Genomic DNA, 23094 nt, shown 5'->3' with positions numbered 1-23094 from the left:
TTGTACCAAAACTAACCAAAGGGAGAAAGGGAAATACCCAAATCAGGCCTTCTCTACCTTCCTGTCCCCTAGGTGGGGGGAGCTGTGGGGGCACTTGGGAAGGTGAAATCCCACAGCATAATGCACTCAAAGACTGAGACCTAATGACAGGATCACAAAAGACCCCTCCCTTCACACCTTACCACATCAACGGGGAATTACAACTGAAAGAATAGCAAGGCTCACATGCTGTTTATGAAGGAATCCTTAAGGAATCCCAAAGATAACAGCCAAAAAAAAAAAAAGGACACTAGAAGAAATTTTAGCCTTTGACACGTATAGCTACAACAGTAAACAGACTAACACCTGGCAAGAGCAACCTCATATCCAGGCCTATATGCCTAAGTTCCTTTTACCCAACACATCGTATCGTGTCTAGTGTTTAACAAAAAATTACAAGGCATGCTAAAAGCCAAAAAACACAATCAGAACCAGATTCAGATATAGCAGAGATTTTAAAATTATTACACCAACAATTTCAAATAATTATTAATATGCTAAAAGCTCTAATGGAAAACGTGGATAACATGCAAGAACAGATGGGTAATGTAAGCAGATAAAAATTCTAAGAAAGACTCAAAAGGAAATGCTAGACATCAAAAACACAATAACAGAAATGAAGAAAGTATTTCATGGGCTCATAAGGACACTGGACATGGCCTAGGAAAGAATCAGTCTGCTAAAAGATACGCCAGTAGAAACTTCCTAAACTGAAAAAGGGGTTTAAAAAAAAGGAATACAATATCCAAAAACTGTGGGACAATTTAAAAATAAGTAACACATGATACAAGAATACCAGAAGGAGGAAAAACGAACAGAAGAAATAAGATATTTAATAATGGGTGGGAATGTCCCAAAATTTATTAATAAACATAAATCAGATCCAGGGAGCTCAGAGAACAAGAAGCAGGGTAAGTACCAAAATATTTGCACTGATACCATACTCAAACTGCAGAAAATCAAAGACAAAAAAATCTTGAAAGAAGTTAGAGGTAGAAATAGGAAAGGAAAACCTTACCTATAGAGGAATAAGGATAAGAATTACCTCAGATATTTCTTCAAAGACCATGTAAGAAACAATTTAAAGCATTGAAAGGAAAAAAAAATACCAAATCTAGAATCTTGTATCAAGAACAATTATCCTTCAAAAGTGAAAGAGAAAAGAAAACTTTCTCAAACAAAATGGGGGAAATTTGTCATCAGTACACCTGCCTTGAAAGAAATGCTAAAAAAAGTTCTCCAGAGAAAAGGTCTACACAATTTCCATATGGGAGAGCATCAGAAAAGAAACAAAAAGAAGGCAAAACAAAACCTTTCACTTTTAAAACTCTACATTGACCGAACACACAGGTCTGACAGCAACGATATACTGGGTGATTATAGCATATGGAAAAGCGAAATAAAGATCAGCGATATTGTTAAGGGATAGGAAGGTGAAAGCAGGAATACTGTTACAAGGTACCTGCACTACCCATGAAACAGTTTCATGTTATATGAAGGTGGATTCATTGTAAAAGTATACTGCAAACTCTAGAGCAACAACTAAAACATATTTTAGAAGTATAATTGAAGAAATGCAATTACATAAAATAGTATCAGAGAAGACATTGAAAGAGTGAAAGGGAAAATGAATGTTAGAAGTACAAGAGCAACAAACAGAAAAGTTACAAAAAAGATACATATTAAGTCCAACTGCAGCAATAATAGCTTCAAATGTAAATGGTTGAAACATATCAATTAAAAGACAGAGACTATTAAACTGGATTAAAAACAAGACCCAACTGTATGTTGCCTATAAGAAACCTACTTTAAATATAGACACAGATTAAAAAGTAAAGAGATGGAGAAAGATATACCATGATCACTCAAAAGAAAGCTAGAATAGCTACATTAATTTTAGGAAAAGCAGACTTCAGAACAAGGAAAAATTATCAGAGATGAAGAGGGGCATTGCATAATGATGAAGGGGTCAATTCTCCGTGAACACGTATCAATCCTTAATATTTATTTGCCTAACAACAGAACGTCAAAATACATGAGGCAAAAACTGATAGAACTGAAATGAGGAGCTGATGAATCCACTATTATACTTAAACTGCTCTATAGGTTAATAGACAGATCCAGCAGGTAGAAAATCAGTAAGGACATTCTTGAATAGAATAACACTGTCAATCAACTGGATCTCATTGACATCTAAACAATATTTCATCCAGTAACAGCAAAATATACTTTCTCAAACTCACATGGAACAATGACCAAGATTAAGGGCCATAAAACACATCATAATAATTTTAAAAGAATGGAAATGATACTAAGTGTACTTTCAGACCACAATGAAATTAAACTAAAAATCAATAACAGATACCAAATATTTACAGATAGATTGGTGGAAAACCTCAATACTCAGAGATTAAGCAACACACTTCTAAAAAATACTGATAGAAAAAAAGAAGTCTCAAGAGAAATTTTTAAAATTTTCAACCTAAAAGAAAGTAAAAATACAACTTATAAAAATTCAAGGATGTAGCAAAAACAGTGCTTAGAAAGAAGAGCAAAAGAAACCTAAGGCAAGCAGAAGCAATTAGAGCAGAAATCAATTAAATTGAAAACAGTAAACTAGAGAAAAATCAACAAAACCAAAATCTCTTTATTTTATCAATAAAACTGATAAATTTCTACCAAGGCCAACAGATAAGAATAAACAAGACCAAACAACTAACATCACAAATGAAAGAGGAGCCATCACTACTGATCCCATGGCATTAAAAGGATAATAAGGAACGTTATGTACAACTCTATCTTCACAACTTACAATTTAAAATGATACTAATTCCTTAAAAGATACAATCTACCAAAACTTGCACAAGAAGAAACATACTCAATAGGCGTTTATCTATTGAAGAAACTGCGTCATTAATAACCTTCCCAAACAGAAAGCACCAAGACCAGATGGTTTCACCAAATACTTAGTGAAATGATGACACTACCAAATATTTAATGAATTCTACCAAATATTTAATGAAATCATAACCAACTCTCTACAATCTCTCAACAAATGGGAACAGAGAGAATAATTCCTAACTCATTCTAGGAGGCCAGCCTAATATCAGTATCAGACAAAGACATTACAAGAAAGGAAAGTTAAAGGCCAGTATCTCTCATTAACATTGATATAAAAACCCTTGACAAAATATTAACAAATTCAATCGAATAATGTGTAAAAATATTATACACCACAACCAAGTTCAATTTATCCCATGTAAGGCCAATTCAAAATTCAAAAATCAATTCATGTAATCCATCACATCAACAGGCCAAAGAAGAAAAATCGTATGATTGTATCAATAAATGCAGAAAAGCATTTGACAAAAGTCAACATCAACTCATGATTAGAGAAACAAAAGACTCTGAGGAAACCAGAATCAGGGGAATTTCCTCAAGGTGATAAAGAATTATCTACAAAAACTTATAACTAGCATCACACTTATTGATCAGAAACTAGATGTTTTTTACCTAATATAGGGAACAAGAAAAAATAAAATTGTCTTTATTTGCAAATCCCTACAAAGAAAAAAGCTCTTACAACTAACAAGCATGGTTGCAAAATACAGATAACAGCAATTGTTTTCCTATATGCCAGCAATGAATAATTGGACTTTGGAATTAAAAACACACCATTGACATTAGCACCAAAAAAAAAAAAAAGAAATATTTAGGTATAGATCTAACAAAGTATGTGTAAGATAAATTGAGGAAACTACTACAGAATGTTAATGAAAAATATCAAAGATTTAAATTAATGGATATTCCATGTTCATAGATAGGAAGAGTAAATATTGTTAGATACCAGTTCTTCCCAAATTGATCTTTAGATCCAAAGCAACCCCAACCAAAATCCCAGCAAGTCATTTTGCAGATATAGACAAGCTGATTCTAAAGTCTGTATGACAAGGTAAAAGACCCAGAATAGCCAGCACAATACTGAACAACAAAGTCAGAGGGCTGACACTACCCAACTTCAAAACTTAAAAAGATCCAGTATTCAAGACCATGTGGTAATGGCAAAAGCAGATAGGCCAAAGGGACAAAATAAAAAGCCCAGAAAGAGACCCATATAAATAAAGTCAACTGATCGTAGGAAAAAAAGCAAAGAAAATTCAAACCAGAAAGAGATTCTTTTCAACAAATGGTGTTATAACTGGACATAAACACACACGCAAAATTCACCTTATACCTTTCAAAAGAATTACTTCAAAATGGATCATAGACCTAAACGTAAAAATCAACACTGTGAGACTTCCAGAAAATAACAGAAGAAAATCTAGGTGCACGTGGGTTTGGTGAAGAGCTTTTACATACAACACCAAAAGCATGATCCATTAAAGAAAATAATTGATGAAATAAACTTCATTAAAATTTAGAACTTCTCTGCAAGAGACACTGTTAGGAAAATGAAAAGACAAGTCACGGATTATCTACAAAACACTTATCTGGTAAAGGACTGGTATCCACAATATACAAGGAACTCTTAAGACTCAACAATAAGAAAACACGATTTTAAAAATGGGCAAAAGAGCTGGACATCTTGCCAAAGATGATATTGCCAAGTTGAGAGAAGCCAGTCTGAAAAGGTTATATATCCAACGATGTAACATTTTAGAAATGGCAAAATTATAGAAACAGAAAAACATCTGTGGTTGCCGGGGTGGGGAGTGAGGGAAGGGATGACAGGTGGAGCACAGCCATGTTTAGGACAGTGAAACTATTTTGCGTGACACCGTAATTGTCACATGGTATTATCTATGTGGCAAAATCCATAGAACTGCATGACACAAAGAGTGAACCCTAATGTAAACTATGGACTTTAATAATGATGTATCAATATTAGTTCACTAATTCTAACACGTGCACCAGTGAAAAGCAAGATGTTAGTAATAGGGGAAAAACACGGGAGGGGACACAGGTATTCGTGCGGAGTGAATCTTTACTTTCTGGTCAATTTTTCAGTAAAACTCTTAAAAATAAAGGTCGATTAAGACATGTATACTAAATAGAAGTTCCCTTTTATTTTCTTTAAACACTGAGGTTCTATATGAAATTTTCCGGAGAATATGCACTTTGGGGCAAAGGCATTTGGCAGTAAGTGATGCAATATAATTTGGATTTTGACAGATTTTCTACAAATGGCATCTGCATTGCTTACTGATTACATTCCCTTGGGCAAGTTTTGTAACCTCTGAGCTTTAGTGTATGTGTAAAAGAGAAAAATTACCTTTCTCACAGGTCAGCTGGATTAAATACACGTACATACACGTAGCCAAAGGTGCACAGAGTAGGCATGTAAATGTTTGTTCCTTTCTAATTTCTCCCTCATTTACCCTAAAATTCTATTAATAACTCAGGTAAGGTACAATATACCAAACAGCTCCAGCCAGTGCTTCTCAAACAATCGTACTTATACCCTGAGAAGTACACACAACCATTAAATAAACACTTTGTGGGGGTGGCCAGATGGCTCAGTTGGTTCGAGCATGAGCTCTCAACAACAAGGTTGCCGGTTCAATTCCCACATGTGACGGTGGGCTGTGAAAATGGCCACTGGACTTGGAGCTGAGCTGCGCCCTCCACAACTAGATTGAAGGACAACGACTTGGAGCTGATGGGCCCTGGAGAAACATCCAAATATTCCCAATATTTGGGAATATTGTTCCCCAATATTCCCCAATAAAATTAAAAAAAAATATATATATATATATATAAATATATATATATATATATTTATATATACACATATAAATATATATATATATATATATATATATATATATATATATATACATATATATTTATATATACACACTTTGTATCTTCCTGAGGTTCAATTTAAAATCTGGGAGAAAAAAGCTAAATATTTTAACTGGTCACTTAAAATGCTGTTACACCAAAACAACGCTGCTCCAGCGGAGTATTTGCACTGTATTCAAGAGGCCGCATTAAGATGCTTACATGGGAAGGAACTTAGGCCCCGGCCTCAGGCTTCCAGGGCTACTTCATCTTCTGCCATTTGGTACGAACCCAAGCTTTTCCACTAAAGCACTGCTTTTCATTTCTAATTTTAATTATGTTACTAAACACAAATTCAGTTTCTTCTCAATGTCACTCACTTGTCAAGAGTTTAGCTCCAATGGACCTGATTAAATTAGCAAGGACAACCTGAAAATATTTTACAAGTCATTTACCATCGAAATTATAGTTATTTGAGTTAGAATTAAGCAAGAGTATAAAAAGTAACTGAAATGGAGAATTTTGACTATGATTTCTCAAGGTTAGATATTACCTTGGATCAATTTTTTGCCTTTTTCACTAAACTGTGAACATCTGTCTTTGCATAAACATACTACTAACCTTTTTTAAAAACTGCATATTACTATGTAACTCTCTTTATTCAACAGAATCTCAACATGCACCTTAATGAATAAATATGTCAGGATAAACAAAGTGGCACGCGTATTGCAAAGCCAAACACAGGACGAGCACACCTGTATTGTCTTGGTTCAGTGTCACACATTAAGGGAAACTGATAAACTGAAGTATGTTCAGAGATGATCTATAAAATTTTTAAAGATCTCAAAACCATGCTACATGAACAAGAGCAAGAAAGTGAAGGTGCTTAACTTGTAGGGGGAAAACAAAAACAAAACACTTGGCTTGGAATTGATGGGGTATAAAACAGCCATCTTAAAATTCCAGACAGCTGCCATGTTTGAAGGAAGAGAGACAGTCTCCGTATTATCCAGAACTAGGATCGACATGACAGGCAGTAAAGCTCAGGCAAGTACAGGTCTCTGAACTCGCAGTCAAGCCTTGAGTCCTACAGACATTTGGTTTATCAACTGTGATAGTAGAAATATATGTGGTATTAAGAATATATTGCTGGATACCAGTTATCTTGTATATAAAATGAGGCTGCTAAACTAGGTAATCTCTCAGGTAATTTTCAAATAAAAAATGACCTAGACGAGAATTCTGGATCAACCTCTTGACATGAGAGCACCCTGCACAAAGGCACCAGCTCCCTCATGAAGTAGTGAGTTCTCATTAGTTCACATCAACATTATCATTTGCTGTACATAAAGGCCAAACTGGAATAGATAGCCAACTATTTTAAGTAAAAGCCAAATGTCCATGAGCTGTGTTCTTATAAAAAGAATTAAAAGATGGGATGGAACACTGTGTTTTCTACGTTGCCATCTATTGAGTCAATTATACTAGTAATTTAATTCTAGAAAAAACCTCATCATTTTCCTAGCTCATTGCATTGAGTATTGCAGTTTCCTTTGTTTCTAAGATATACTAAATACAATAGGCATTCACAGCAAAAATGAAGCCAGGAAATAATCTCATGGAATATGTACTTAACTTTCTGTGCAAAGGACAGTATTTTAATAGAGCTCAGGGCCTAGGAAATACTAAATGAAATGTGGATCATAAACACTAAGAGAGCGAGGGCAGGAGATGCCTGGGAACAGAGGAGGTCAAGTACACACGGGGTACAATGTGGGTGTATGTTTTTAAATGTACTCCAGTCACACAAAAACACATTTGTGGTTTATCCATCTCTCTTCTCTGGGAGAGACTTTTAAGAAAACTTATTTTCCTAATTCTACATCTGTCTGAAAAATCCAAGGATATCTGTTGCAGTTTCCATTATCATCAGACATTACATTGAACACATTTTGAACATTTTTCTACCTATGCCATACCTTACCTCTTGAGTAGAGATCCCTTTGATCATAATTCCTGAAAACTCCGATGCACACTTCAAAGTTTCCTAGCATTTTTACTGCAGTAATCTAATTACCTTAGATGTACATATTAATGGAAAAAAACTTTAGAGCACCTATATGCTTATTTTTGGAAACACAAATCTTTCACATTTTGGGACTAAATTAGTATGAAGTCTTTTTAATGGGAAATAAAAAATACCTAAATAAAAAGACAGTAAGAAATTGCTTAAGACATCTAAGCATTGATATTTTGCTCAATTGTTTCAATGTAGCAAAACAAAATAAGATCTGTGCACATATTTATAAGCTATAAAGTCACACTGCGTATGTGACATTTACTTTTTTAAAACCAGAAGTTATTTTAAAAAACTAATGAACAAAGTCTATACCATAGTTAATCCAATCAGTGATGATGAAATAATAAGCCTATGTTCTCATACCTCAAAGACATAAGGAAAGCCATTGTTCAACGTTCCATATTTTTATTTTAAAGCTATTGATAGTGTAAGGAAGAGTCCATATAATAAAAATTAGTTAAAACTCTCATTTTGCCATTATTTTTACAATATGTTTGAAGTTTCTGGTACAAAACTTTTATTTAACCCCCCACCGCCACCCCACACCCTACCTTTTTATAAATATGTAGTTAAGGATTCTAGACTTTTTTGTATCGAAGTAAAATACAGCCCTCCATTGAAATATATTATGTCTCTAAACCTTTTAATAGCTTTAATTTTAAAAACAAAACTTTATCCACAGAATCCTTACTCATCTTTTCCAAACTTACCAGACTAATAAAGCCAAGAATTTTAGTTTCCTTTCCCACCCCGCAAATACAGTAGCTATTCTAAATTTTAACATTCTTTTCTAATTCTTTTTCCCCCCAAAGTATAATTTCTTTGAGGAGCAAAATTATTTCATTTTAATCCACAAGTTATCACTAATAAAACTTTTCACTTCTTGCCTAGGACCCCATCATAATGTTTATTTTTAGTCTTTGGAGTCGTCCCCTTATTTTTAGTCTTCCCATTCTTATATAAGTTTTCTTCAAACTAAAAGAGAAATCCTCTTGCTTCTAGCAGATTTTGCATAGAAAAGGTAAATTGTGGCTTCGATTAAATTTAGGTAGCTATAAAGACCAGAATCATTAAAACCAAATTTTATCCTTCTCCATGTCGTCTTGATATCAGGTTAAAAGCAAGAGACTCTTAAGTCAATTATTTCCCCTTCTACAATTATTTGTTCAAGCAGAAAACTACAAAAATATTTTTCTTCTCCTGTTAACAGCTCTTATAAATTGGGTAGTCTCCAATCAGCCATTATTTTCAGATGTGTTCTTCTGGGTATGGAAACTGTCACTTGCATGCTATTTTGTAAGGAGTTAGTTATATTTTGATCAATTTCACTTTAAAAGGTTTGACCATAGTGGTATTTATATTTATAAATATTTATAATATTTGTAATTTTGACTCAAGAGTTTTAATGGTTTGCAAAATTGACATTTAAAAATGGCATCTAAAAAAAAATCCTTCTGGAAACAAAGCTAACATGAAGCTAATCAGGAAAATGCAAAAATAGATTAAACAGATCACCTATTTTATAAGTTTGGCACTGGGTGGCCCAATGAAGAATCATTTTAATTTAATAGCTCAAAAAACTGTTTTCTCAAAAAAAGATTAACATACACAAGGACAGGATATATATTCAGAAATATTTAAAGGAAGACACATAAAATTTAAATACATTTAAAAATACTGCTGTAGTTTTCATTTTCTACTCCTGAAACAAAAATAAGCCATTTATCAGTAAGTGCATTTTTTTCATGGAGAAAATATTTATTAGTTTTCAAATGATCACATAATACAAATATTACAGTCATTCTAGAAAAAAATAGCTTATATTAATATTCATAAAATAGACACTGAAAAATATAGGATTGCATATTGTGACATAAAATAGTAAAAAAATCTGAAAGGAAAATGTATCAAAATAAAAGTTTAAATAAACAAATCAGTTCACATTAAATATACAAAAATTTTCACTTTTAAATAGCTTTAAGTGGCATGAGGTAAATAGAAATGCACTTACATTTCTTTTGCACACTTTAAAGGAACAGAGCTAAAATTTAATCAAAGCATTAAGAGATTAAATCACTTTCCATCTTTCAAAACTGAAACAAAAGGCTAATAATCTCACAGGCCATAAACTGGTTTATACTGTGGTTCAAAGAGTTCAACTAACTTAATTTCCAAGCAAATTTCACTTTCGAATCCCAAGTTCTAAAACGTTTAATAGCTATTTTTTAAATTTATATGTGTTTGTAAAAACTGTCATATTAACATTTAACGAAAACAAATCAAACATAAAAAGCTATAATTGTTTATGAAAATTCAGAGCTCTCTGAAGAAATTTTAGTTTAGATTGATATTTTAAACTTTTAAGTACCACACATACAAAAATTTATTTATAATTAATGAGGAAAAAACAGGTCTAACAAGACAGCCAAGAAAGAGTAAAGGCCAGGTTATAACTTAGCAAATGTGTTTCTAGATTCCTAAAACATTTTAGATGCTTCCATACTAATAATTCTCAAATTTCTACTCTTAAAATGTATACCAAATAAAACTGGCAGCATCAGATAACTTGTACAAACTTCTTTAATAGCTTTGATGGACCAGTTAATAAATACCAAAAAGAGAAACAAAAATTTTGATAACTATTGCCATCAATTAATTGACAGTTTGGGTAACTATTTTGCAACACTCATTCATAGGTACTACGAGTTCCTTTGCTCTATAAAATGCCTCTGTTTCAGTATCACTCAAATTTTACTATGCCTTCAGTGAAGGATAATACCTCAGGTTTAATAGGTATTTACTACTTTAGAAGAAGGAACAGCTACTTTGATCTCAAAAGGTGTCTCTTCGACTTCTATATGGAATCTATGTTGATTTGACAAATAAGAATTAAGGCTCAAGACCAGAAAAAGATAAGCTAAAAGAGCGTATCCTGATTTTAAAAGTAATTTGGGAATAATTCAGAAGTTCACCCTTTATTTCTAGTTCCTTTCAGTGTCAGGCAACAAAAAACAATTTGTGTTTTGGATCTCCTCTACTACTAAAAAAAAGTCTGCCTGCTTAAGGTGATTTTTCAATCCCACAAATCTTTTAAATAAAACAGATACAGAGAGCTGCTTTTAAGAGAAAGAAGTCTCTCGTGCTTCCTCTATTTCAGTCTTCTGAATAGAAAGGAATACTTTCATGGCCATGTAAAATTCCAATCTGAAAAACTTATTTCATTATTTGAGCCTTTCCATTTCCAGACCAAGAGTACGCCAGAGTAAAGCTTAAAAGTTTATAAATGACAAGATCAGGTGGCTCTCTCTCTCATCCTTGTGTCTTCTAGACATAGTGCATGGCTCCGTTCACCACTGCCTTCCAAACTGCAGGTGCTGCATGTGTGACAGATATCATCCATGAAGACTCTGCTAGAAGAGTTCCTTTTGCTGAAGTATGATGTTTACCAGTTGAAAGAAATCTGGGCAATTAGAGAACAAATAAACCAGTCTCCCATTATCAAGATACCTGGAGTCACAGAAGGAATCCACCAAGGAAAAATGAAAACTTGCCAAAGGCACCAAGTTCACATTCTACCCGCTGCAGATGATGATAAGAACTTCCTGGGATCCAATCCTGCCCGTGGCATCAAAGAAACTAAGAGAAAACCATCTTAATGCCATGGGGAATGTAGGACAAGGTTCTTGGGCCACAAATAACGTTATTCCTGGGGACTGGAAACCTACTGTGAGTACATTTAATACAGCTTTCAGGGACACTATATCCTGAAACTTACATTCGTTCATATTTCTCTTCTTAAAGAATGAAGCCTCAATTTGACAGTGAAACTGTAACAGTACTATCACTGCATCTTCTAAACGGTCTAATTAATATGAAGGCCTAAAGTCTGAGGTAGGAAACAGACCAAAAATTTCTCACTGACAGGGTGGATAACACCTGGACATCAGACTGTATAAATTAGGAAAGTGCAAATGTCCAGCTTGCCCAAAGATGAAATACAGAAACGTCTTCATTAGTGGAATATAAAAGAGCACTCAGAAGTCCACTAATACCAGTAAAGGCTAAAACGGGCAAATACTCCTTTTTTAAATTCCTGTGGACTACACAGACATTCACCAAATCCAGTGCCCCATATGACCCACTGCTTTAATTTTCTGGAGAGAAAAATGAAATAAATTGTAGGTCTCTTTTTTGAATGGGCACTAGTTAGCATTCTTAGCAAAACAAACAGATTGCAGCCCCACTCGGTTCTAATATGAACCCAAGGAGTTTACCAGTAGAATCAAATGGGCAATGGAAGGACACTCCAATCTATAAATAAACCCAAGTAAATAATGGAAAGCACCCACTTGTTTATTATCCTTTCCCACTCTCTCCAGAAGCTGGATATTCTGCCTCCAAGGGTTCAGTGGAGAAAGTGGACCCCTGACGTCAAAAGCTCTCCGTGGTCTTGGCTGTATCTGTGGTTCTAGGATCACTCCTTGCACCTCTGGTAGGAGAGAAGCACTGAAATAGAGAGCTGAATATAGATTTAAGAAAAAATTCTTATTAAGAAATTACATTCTCTGGTCATTTGAGTTTGTAATGACTTATCCTCAGGATATAAAAGAGCTACCTTTGGGCATACTTTCTTTAGTGCCGTCTTAATTTGAGTTTTAGAAATCTGTCCCACAAATGATTAATTCCTCAGTAATTATTAAGAAGGGACCTATCTTGGTCTAAGCCAAACACTCTGTGACAAACCACTCTACTTCAAGTGGTGAAGACCGAATCAGAAAATGATAAATTACGACTGGAAACAAGATCACGGTTGTCTTAAAGGGACAGGGAAAGGCACTCGACCTCAGATGTACCAGAGGATGAGTCCCAGTTAATTCTTCTGTCAAAGAGAAGACGATGGATTGGAAAGTAGAAACAGAATAATCAAGCATATTAACAGGAATACCACTAAACCTTGGGAATTGTCTAAGAAGCTGAATTTCTCGGTTCTTAAGTCTTCAGTAATTTAAAGAATTAATCAGACTATAGTCCCATATTATAGCAATACAAAGCTAAACCTGAATTTTATCAAGCTACGACTACCGTCTCTGAAAAAGATTTATTCTTCAAGCACTCAGATTTAAAAGTGGGAGGGCACAATAGTGGACACTAAAAATCTTTTCAAAACATAGGATCATTTGGTTTTGGGTCAAGAAGGACCAGGAAATAATCATTAATGGCTACAATGCAGAAATTAAAGCAGTAAGATATACCCAAATAATAGATGATGATAAAGATACTGGAAAATAGTTTGCATTATTATAGGAATAAGATAAATAAGAGAAGGAAGTACAAAGCACATAGCATCTGATCAAGGAAAAGCTGAAAAGGAGAATAAGATAGGCAGACATGTATTTAAAGTTATAGGGACTGCAGGATAAACTGTGGAAAACAGATCAATTCTACTCTGTGGTACAGAGTGACACATCCCTATTAAATTTCAGATCTTATTCTAAATGGAAAGGTGCTGCCTATTCCTGCTGTATGGACACAGTCAGTCACATTACCCTATTTCAGGGACATATTATATTTGGGGATAAAGAAAAAAAATACAATCAAGTAATCTCTCACTCACACCAACTGGTTATCACAAGGGTTCCTTACCTGTTAGTGGAACGAGGATTGTGCTCTCTTGTTCTCTATCAATCAACCAACAAAGGTTACAGTCTCAGCACTAAGAATGTAGCAACCAACCAAAGTTAATGTTTTAATGCCTTCACTTCCTCCTGGCTCTGCTGGCCAGTTTGGGTATACCAATAGCTGAAAAGGAACGGTTATTCCATTACCTAACGACATTGAGACTAAACCTTTTTAAAAGCCTAAAGATGAAAGAGCGAGCTAACACTTCTGCTTTAGGAATACATTCAATTCTGTACAAGTGAGAAATGAAAATAGTTTGGAACTACAAATTTAACCATCAAATCTATTAACTTCCAAAAATTAAAAAGAGAAATGAAAAAAAGAAATCTAAAAGAAGTTGAGGGGTAAAACTGTCATATAGCAAGAGGTATCAAATAAGTAACTACGAAAATATTTTATGAGCCTATGTGCCAGCTATTTTTTAAGTTTCCAATAGATTTTAAGTCCTGAAGTCTTTTCAGTTTTGAAAAGACTATTTTTTTTGAGCAGTAGGTTAAAACAGTATTTTACAGTATAATCACATTGAGGAGTAATATGAGGGATGACGAGAGGAAAGGAGCACAAATTAGAAAAAGACCTGAATACTGAGTATCTCAAAAACTGCAATCTAATTAGGTATGTTCAAGAATCCAAAAATCCCACATAGATTAACAAAGTCCTCTGCAGCTGGAGTTCCTAAGAGTTCACTCTTTAACAGACAAGAAAGGCTTAAAATTAATACACCAGAGCTATGCTATTTATGTTTTCACTGTACCTATAACAGAGCAAACAGGTGCTGCAAACATGCTTTTAAAATTATTGAACGATCATCCTCTAGTCTTTTCTAATCAATTGCCTTGACAAATCATTCCTTTTCCTGTCTATTATTTCAATATAAACCATAAAAATTAGTAAAGATTTCCAAATTAATGAGATCTAAGTAAAACTTAATTACCTGGATTCAGATATATTCAGAAACTATAAACAAGATATGATTTTCCAAATTTCCCAGTTTTCCCTCATTTCTTGACTACTAACCAGTAGTAAAAATATATCTGATTGAAAATACAGACAAAAAAAGGAAATATTCCATTTGGAACAAGAAATATACCTGGTAATTTATTTTTTAAGTTTACAGGCCCACTTCACTTTGAAAATAAAAGCCCCCCAAAAAATCATATCTTGCTCAGAATATTGGGCTAAGTTTACAATTTCTCCTTCAGTAGGAGCTCCAAACCCTTGATTGTCACACTCCACAGAATATATAAATTAAATATACAACAAACTTAGATTTCAAACAACAAATGTCCTTAGGTTAGGTAATAGGGCAAGTGAGCCGGCTGGAGAAGCAGGTCCACATAGAAACTTCTCCCGAATCAGATTACTTTCAGGATATAACTTCATGAGATTGCCTGAAGTACCAAAACTTGTGGATTCAACATATTCATATGCAAAAATGAATAAGCTAACATATCCCTAAATAGAAATTATTTTGAATCACTGAGGAGAGCTGGTATCTCTCTTGCTTTAGGGCTTAATAATATATGAAGACTGTGGATTTGATATTGTGCCATTTCTATAGAAAAATGTAAACACACTTTCAAAACAAGATCATTATTCAAACAAGAGCAATCTGTGTGCGACTACTGAAGGGGTCTCTTAAGAACGCCACTTAGTACGCCTACAGTACGCCACTGTAGGACTCCACTAGGGAATAAATTCCAAATGGAAACCAACAAAATCAGCAATGCTGAAATGCCACAAAGGAACTCAAACGGGTGTTCCAGTACACATCTTTTATTGAATAAAATCATTTTAACATTTTCCATAAGTACTTAAATTTTTGAAGATTCTTACTGAAAATCTAGTTATATTCAAACCAGAAGCAAAAAATCTAAGTATTTTATATATAAATACCACTCTGAGAAATTCTCCTGAAATGTACAAACTAGACTATTTGCAATATTTGTTCTCAAGACTAAATTATTAAATGAGCATATACTAATTAGTTTTAAAATTTTCTAATACTAAAGAAAAAGGGAAAGCTACACCTAATCATTTTTAATGAAACAGAAGGTAACACATTTTTACAGAGACTATGATTTCTATTCACTTGTGTTACAACTCATCTGAAGTTGAGTGTGCTAATTTACAGATTGGCGGATTACTCATAAAACAAGACATTCTACTCTAAATTGGATGCATGTTGTAGTATCTTTTTCCTATTCATCTTTTATCACTCATTCTTGCTGGTTCTAAGGTACATCTATAAAGAAAAAGAATTTCTCACAAATGCCTCCAAGTGTCCAGAACAGCCCCAGCTGGCATTAAGAAGAAAATGAAAGAACATCCTTCACAGCAGCAATGAGTTTTGTATCTCCAGTCCTAGAAGAGTGCTTGGCACACCGAGTTAGGTAAACCCAGTGCATGTTTACAAATACATGAAGTCTACTGATGAAGAAACAAAAAGGAGAACTTTGTTAAGTGGCTGACTGGTATCTAAAGTAGACTGAAAAATTCAACGTTTTAACCCTAAACAAAATAAAAAGCTATCAAAAGTATTACTTTCATGAATCTCTTTAGGGGGTCAGCGTCTAGGATTAATTTTAGAGTACAGTCAGCAGGAACTTCAAAGATATTACCCTCAGATGACCCCAATTGTAGCTAAATTACAACATCCAGTGTAGATTTTCTAATGTTCTCTTTCTAGATATAAAATTAGTAAGAAAGCAAACCAGGTACTGCCAGAACATCCAATTTCAAATTTTCAGTTTTAAAAAGTGAATGATATTGCCAAAAAGCAAACAAACAAGCAAAACCCAGCTTCCTTAGAATTAGCCAAGGGATTACATTGGCTCTGGAGGAAAAGAAGATGATTTCTAAACCACAATCTAGTATATACTGACAAGTGGAATGTACCTTAGAAACAATAAAATAGGGGGAAAAGCTTGGAGCTTTGCGGAATGCATAGCATTATGAGGATACACAATCATGGAAAGCAATTTTCTAAAATGGAAGCAAGTTGTAATGAGAATGAAAAACCCTACTGTAATGTTTTAGGAACTCAACATCTAACCAAATTCCAAGATTGATCAATATATTTTCTTGTCAATCTTTTGGAAAAGATATTACCAAAAAATGTTATTAGGATCCAAAAATGTTATTTCACTAGGTTTAAGTGTCAAATATTTGTTACAAGATAGATAATAGAAGCTAACCCAAGTGTATCTTCAGGTACCACTGAGATATAAGATGAAGTAGTAAAACAAATAAAAAAGAAATACACAATACATTTTTATAGTAGTTAATCCACTACAAATAAAAGATAAAAGTGATCATAAAAATATATATCAACTATAAGAAAGTCAACTTCAGGGTCAAGTTGCCTTTAAGAGGACAACTTCAGGGTTAAGAAGACTAAACACAAAAATATTAAATTTGCCACTGTCTCCTTTGAATGAAAAAAAAGTTTCTATATTTAACAGAAATAAAACCTTAATGAAAGTAATTTCAAGGAAATTACTCTGGCAAGTTCTTTTCATAATTAACCTCCTAACCCATTATCTTTACCTCTCTAGCATCATTTTACCTGTTTATTTTGAAAGTATAAAATATCTGGCTTTTTTCTTATAATGACTGACATATACTGAAGTACACATAAAGTACTGAAAAACAAAAAGGTCATATTTCTACCACACTTTTTATTCCAGGATCTCGTGTTGTGCTACATTCTTGAGTGTATTCAGATAAAGATGAATATAAAAGACTATAAAAAGAATTAATAGTTTATGAATTAGGCTTCCTTTACATTAATTCCTTTGTGATTCTTATCCATCAATGACAAGAAATATAACATATACAACAACAAAAAGCTGTTAAAGAACTAAACTTAAAAGGTTCTTATTAAAGCAAGAATCATCGATGGGTGCTAAAGTTAATGGGTGGAAGTATGATGAGAAACAGGACATTACACAGTCTCAACGTATCTCCCCACAAGACACTTGCTACTTACAAAGGGAAAAAGAGCCACTTAACAATGTAGAAACCTGACACCTCCTTAACCAGACACCTCCTTAACCAAATGATCAAGAAAACTTTTGATCAAATGATCACCAGTAATGGGACAAATCGCTATCATGTACATATATCCTTATATGATGCACTAGTAACGACACATCAACTCCTGGTGTCCTTGCCAAAAAATGCTCCTCTCAATTTGATCATGAGAGAACATCAGGCATTGATTCCCACTAGCTCGTACTTCCAAAGAGTTAGGTCAGGAAGGCCAAGAGAGTGCAGCAGCAGCCCAGACTGAAGGAGACTCAGAGGACGTGACTATTAAGCACCAATGAGATCCTAGATTGACTCCTGGGCCAAAAAGGTCATTTAATGAAAAGTTTACAGACTGCTTAGTATTAATCACTGATTTCTATATTTGTTCTATGGCTATGTGAAATATGAACATTAGGGAGAGCTGGGTGAAGGTAACAGGAACTTTTTGTACTATTTTCCAACTTTTTGGTAAGTCAAATTATTTTAAAGCAAAGCTGGAAATAAAAAATAAAACCAAAGGTTCTGAGTAAGGTACCATATTTGACATACCTATGTAATATCCACTGAGAAGAAAATAAATCGACATTTTTTGATATGAAAAGTTTACTCCAATCTTTCTTTAAAAACTAATCCTAGTGGAAACGACAGCATTACCTCATGTTCTGTACTAATATCAAAAAAGTAATCAGATGGTAATCGTTTTGCTTACGTTTAATTTCTTTGGTAAATAGTTCTCTATACAGAGAGCTTGGATTCAGAAGAATGTATGTTGAGAGATGAAAAAAGAAAATCTCACCTACAAACACACAAACTGAATGATGTTTCCGTTAAACAACTAATGTGGAAGTTAACTTTAGACTACAGCAAGCATATGATAGAGTAGGTAGATTAAAAAACCAAAAGGTCTTCAAATTCAAATTATCATGTATGAATCTTTATTCCTGCATCATAAAAATGGACGGAATAAAAAATTCTGCTTTTTTCTTTAAAAATTTCCATAGGAAACAAAGTTCAGTGCCACAAATAGCCCTCTTGTTTTTACTAAAAAACAAATAGTAAAATTCCCAAATAATTTACCTTATAAAATTAGTTACAAATAAATATTCATAACCTTTTGTTTTATTTTTAAAATATATTGAGAGTTTATTATATGTAATGTATTGTGCATTTTATATATATTGCCTCATTCAGTCTTCACAATAATTCTATAACATACAATATTATAAGCATCCCAACTGCGCTGAAATGGAAACTAAGGCACAAAGTAGTGAAGTAACTCACCAAAGAACATACGCGTAGCAAGTTATAGAGCAGGAAAATCAATACCAGTTTGTCACTAGGACTCTTGAGTTTTAACTAATTTTATACTTTTCCAAATCATATTATTTTTATTAACAATTAAATATTTTCTTTTTAATAGTTAGTATATGATAAATGCTAGAATAAACATATTGTTTTAAGTAGAATTTTGAAATTATTTCCTTCAATTTCATTTGAACAGATCAGTTGACAGTCATGTGCTTTGCCATTTCTATCAACCTATGAAAGTTTGAGAAAGCAATGAAACTTAGAAGTAAACCATAGCAAAGCAGTATCAACAACATAAATAATCTAGGAACCCATGCTTCTATTAAACCTGAAATGACTGTATCTGAAAGTATGTAGAAATGGTAATCAGAAATCCCTCTCATCTTTTAAGTACCACATAAAACCAAGATGGTACCAGGTTTTTCCTAATTAGAATTCCTAATTTATATATTAGATATCTAATGACTTGCCTAATAGAGGAATATATAGGATGGTCCTTTAAATGCATGACAACTTCATAGCTTATTCTTACATTATAAAAATCTTATAAATTCAATTATCTTAATGTAATTTAAACATTACATCTACAAATTTAAGTCATCATTCTGTTATGAACATGATTAAATTAATAATCTGGCAATAACAAACTGGATTTTATTCTCTGCCGATTCAGTGCTCAATTCTGCTACCCAGAGAACAATCTTCAGTTTCTTACCGAGTATACAGTACTTTATTTACATAGATGTTGCAATTGTCCTGAATTGTAATATATTTTTACAATTATTTACAGATAGCTTACAATATATCTACTAGAATTCTTCTACGTAAAGACAAGACCAAAGGAAGGTCCTTCTCTTCTTCATCTCAATTTGAGTCTAATAAAAATCAATATAAATATAATATCAATGCAAATATGGTAGTAGAAGCACCCAACACTTTATGTAAGAACAGGGTAATTTCCAATTCTTTATCAATAAAATGGGTAGATTTCTTAAAAGACAGGACAGATATGTAATTACAAATAACGTCTTTCATCTAATCTATTACATGAAACTTGTCTGGCCAGAGTCCACAGTGTCAAAAAGAAAGCCAGACCGTCCACAGCATCCACAAGTGTTGGAGATGGCATCCTGAACTTTAGGGCGCATGTCAGTAAACTGTCAGAAATTAAGAAAGCCTGTGTTTCTCAACTACTCCTCAGCAAGTCCATTTCTTTCTACACAGTAATGAGACTGCAAACCAGAAAAATGAAAAATGCCCGTCCTCATATGCTATCCTGGTATTTTAATGACCATTCACAGCTTTCATAGCTGATTCTAATTTCCAAATATTTTGGGAATAAGATTTTTATAGTCACAATCCACATCTTGAAAAGGAAAATACTGCCAAAGAGAAAACGGTGAAAAGTTATGAAGGGAAAAGACCACTACCACCGTCAAGTTAACAATTAGGAAACATGATTTGATATAAGAGCTACGTGAAGTTTAGTTAACATCATATGGCCGGCCATCAATAAAACTCTGTAAAAGCTACAACAAATCTTGGATTAAACCCCCAACTACAATATCTCAAGTCCTCAATTTAACAAATGAGAAAACTTCACATGTGAATATACTGCCATTAAAAAATAACATTTATGTGTATCACTCGCATTTTAATAAGTTAATACTAGATTATAGTCCTTTACATTTTATTCAGAAGTTAATACTAGATTATAGTACTTCCAAGTAGGAAAAAAACCTCTTTCTATTCTTCCTTCAAAACTTGAATCAAATCTCTGAAACTATCAAATGCAGCTAGTATTTTAAAAATTCTAACTTCTGCAGTTTTAGGATGGTCTATCTTCAGACTTTCCCAAAAGAGCCAAAGATCCCTTTCTTAATACCGATGTATCTTCAGAAACATCTACAATAACCATTCATTTCACCCATTTGATAAATCTTTAATCCCCAAAAGACTTCATTTTCCTCAGAATTTGACATCCCTTTTTGTATTTCTTTCTGTTTCCATCTCTCAAGTAAGTGTAACATAGGAAATGGATAAATAGGAGACAAGCACATTCAAATGGCTCCTTTACTTTGTCAGCAATGTCAAGCTTTAACTAAAACATGAGAAATACAAAGTTAGTAAAATGTTCTGTGTTTATGCCAAGCAAAGCATAGAACAAACACTGATTAGCTTCCCTTTCTTTGAATGTTTAACGAGTTAACTAGTTTTTCCTACGGTATTTAATTTAAGGATTTCCCGCAGGAATACATTAACTAGAATGAAGTCTATCGCTAAGGTCTGCAAACCATTTATGACAACAGAGCCAATGAAACGAGGCTGCAAATATGTCCATGCTGTACTTCTCAAAACATGTTCTTAAACTTCTGGCAGATGGTTCACTGTGTATACAGTGGTACCTCGGTTTTTTAACTTAATCCGTTCTGGAAGACCGTTCGAGTTCTGAAACGTTCGAAAACCAAGGGGCGGTTTCCCCATAGAAAGTAATGCAAAATGGATTAATCCGTTCCAGACCTTTAAAATCAACCCCTACAGCTGCAAATTTAGCATGAATTTTACTATCTAATGATACCATAGTTCCATAAAATTTACGGCGTTCATAAACCGAAATGTTCGTCAACGGAGACGTTTGAAAACCGAGGTACCACTGTACTTTCACATGACAACAATTATACTTTTATTTCCAATATAAATCAAATACTTACGGGCAATAGGGTGGGAGAGCAGAAAAGGAACTGTTAGAGTAGAATAAATGTAAAGACGGGCTCCAACTGAAGACTGCCATCACTCAGATATATGACACAGAACATTTCTCATATATGAAATGAAGCCGGTTAACATTTTCCAAAGTGTGTTCCAAGGAACACTGGCTCTGCAGGACATTAATAGATGTTATACAATCAAGAGAGTTGGCGTTAATAAAGAAAACTGTCTCCTGCAGAATTTCTCAGTCTTTAATAAACTAAATTGCCATGTCAACTTCCAAGATGTATTTAACAAAAGCATTCCCCAAAATTCCTGGGCTCTAGAACTATTTTTTTTTCACTTGAATTCGTATTCCAAAGTCACTAGTTTTGAAACTTTTACACTACTTTTGAAAATCCAGTTCAATGAATCCTTCAAACTTAAAAACAGGTAATGACTCATTATCTTATTAAAAACAAACTGATTAATTCCATTCATTCTAGGGAGGTAATCTGCAGTCCCACATGGGACTGAGTATGAACAGAAGGTCCAAAGGGCATCCTGCCCATCTATAACCATCTTTACAAGGAAAAAGTTTAAATATCACTTCATCAGGGAAATGGTTCTACTTTGGAGTATTAACAAACTGCTGCACGACATTCCATTTCCTTCTAAGTCCCCCCCTGCCCCCAATTAAAAAAGAGAGGAAGGTGTGCTTTGTGACAACTTTTGTTTCTGTAAATTGAAGAATTTTGAAGCATTTCTTAAATACTCAAGATACAACATAGTCCTAGCAGCCTGGGATTCCACAAAAGAATCCCTGTTGCCTTCATTATACGTAATAAATTCACTTTCTCTTACGCATCTGGAATGGCAGTACTAGGTATACACCGTCCTTAGGAGAAGTGAGAACATAGTCCCTCTTCCCTTGTAGGAATTAATTCTCTTACAGAGCCCCAGGTGAGAAAATCTGTACTAAAAATGTCAGGAAGATGAAGAAGCACTGGCTTAGAAGGCTCGAGTATGTATAAAGTCTCTGAATATGTAGGCAAGCTTTGAATTGTAACTTACAGTGCTTAAGAAAGGAATCATTCTCCTGTGGCACAGGAGTAAGAGCAGCTCTCCTTTACAAAACAAGAACTGGGCTAGGTGCCTTCCAGGCGCTATCGGCTGACTCCTCCCAACCACAGTGCCAAGGGCAGCTATTACTCCCACTCAACAGGGAAGGAAACTGGGCTTACATTTACATTTACCAAGCTCATACGATGAAGTGGTAGCATAAACAAGATCAGTCACCAGGTCAATGCCAAGGCTAACGCTCATTAATCTACCTCACTATGCTCTGTGCTCACTAATCTATAGCCTAGATGAATCAACTTAATAAAGAAGCTGTCACACACACCACATACAGAATAACAAGCAAGCATAATATAACTGAATTTAAATTATGTAACATGTGACTAAGACTCATATTACATTAT

The 23094-nt window shown here is 33.8% G+C and overlaps 1 protein-coding gene across 2 annotated transcripts in view; it reads right to left on the bottom strand.

Annotated features, from left to right (window-relative positions):
• TSC22D1 (TSC22 domain family member 1) overlaps nt 1-23094 on the bottom strand; it is a 121760-nt gene that overhangs the window by 78777 nt on the left and 19889 nt on the right. The window contains exons 2-3 of one of the 2 annotated variants that reach the window (XR_004422819.1): nt 12253-12422; nt 10259-11363 (exon numbers count right to left, since the gene is read on the bottom strand). The exons of the other annotated variant lie outside the window; for it this stretch is intronic. The gene's annotated coding sequence lies outside the window, so the exon portion shown is untranslated. Of the gene's footprint in view, nt 1-10258; nt 11364-12252; nt 12423-23094 lie in introns of those variants that run through there. 2 annotated transcript variants of the gene reach the window in all.

Source organism: Rhinolophus ferrumequinum, chromosome 4, assembly GCF_004115265.2.
Source record: "Rhinolophus ferrumequinum isolate MPI-CBG mRhiFer1 chromosome 4, mRhiFer1_v1.p, whole genome shotgun sequence".
Taxonomy (NCBI): Eukaryota; Metazoa; Chordata; class Mammalia; order Chiroptera; family Rhinolophidae; genus Rhinolophus; species Rhinolophus ferrumequinum.
This window is presented reverse-complemented; position numbering and strand designations above follow the sequence as displayed.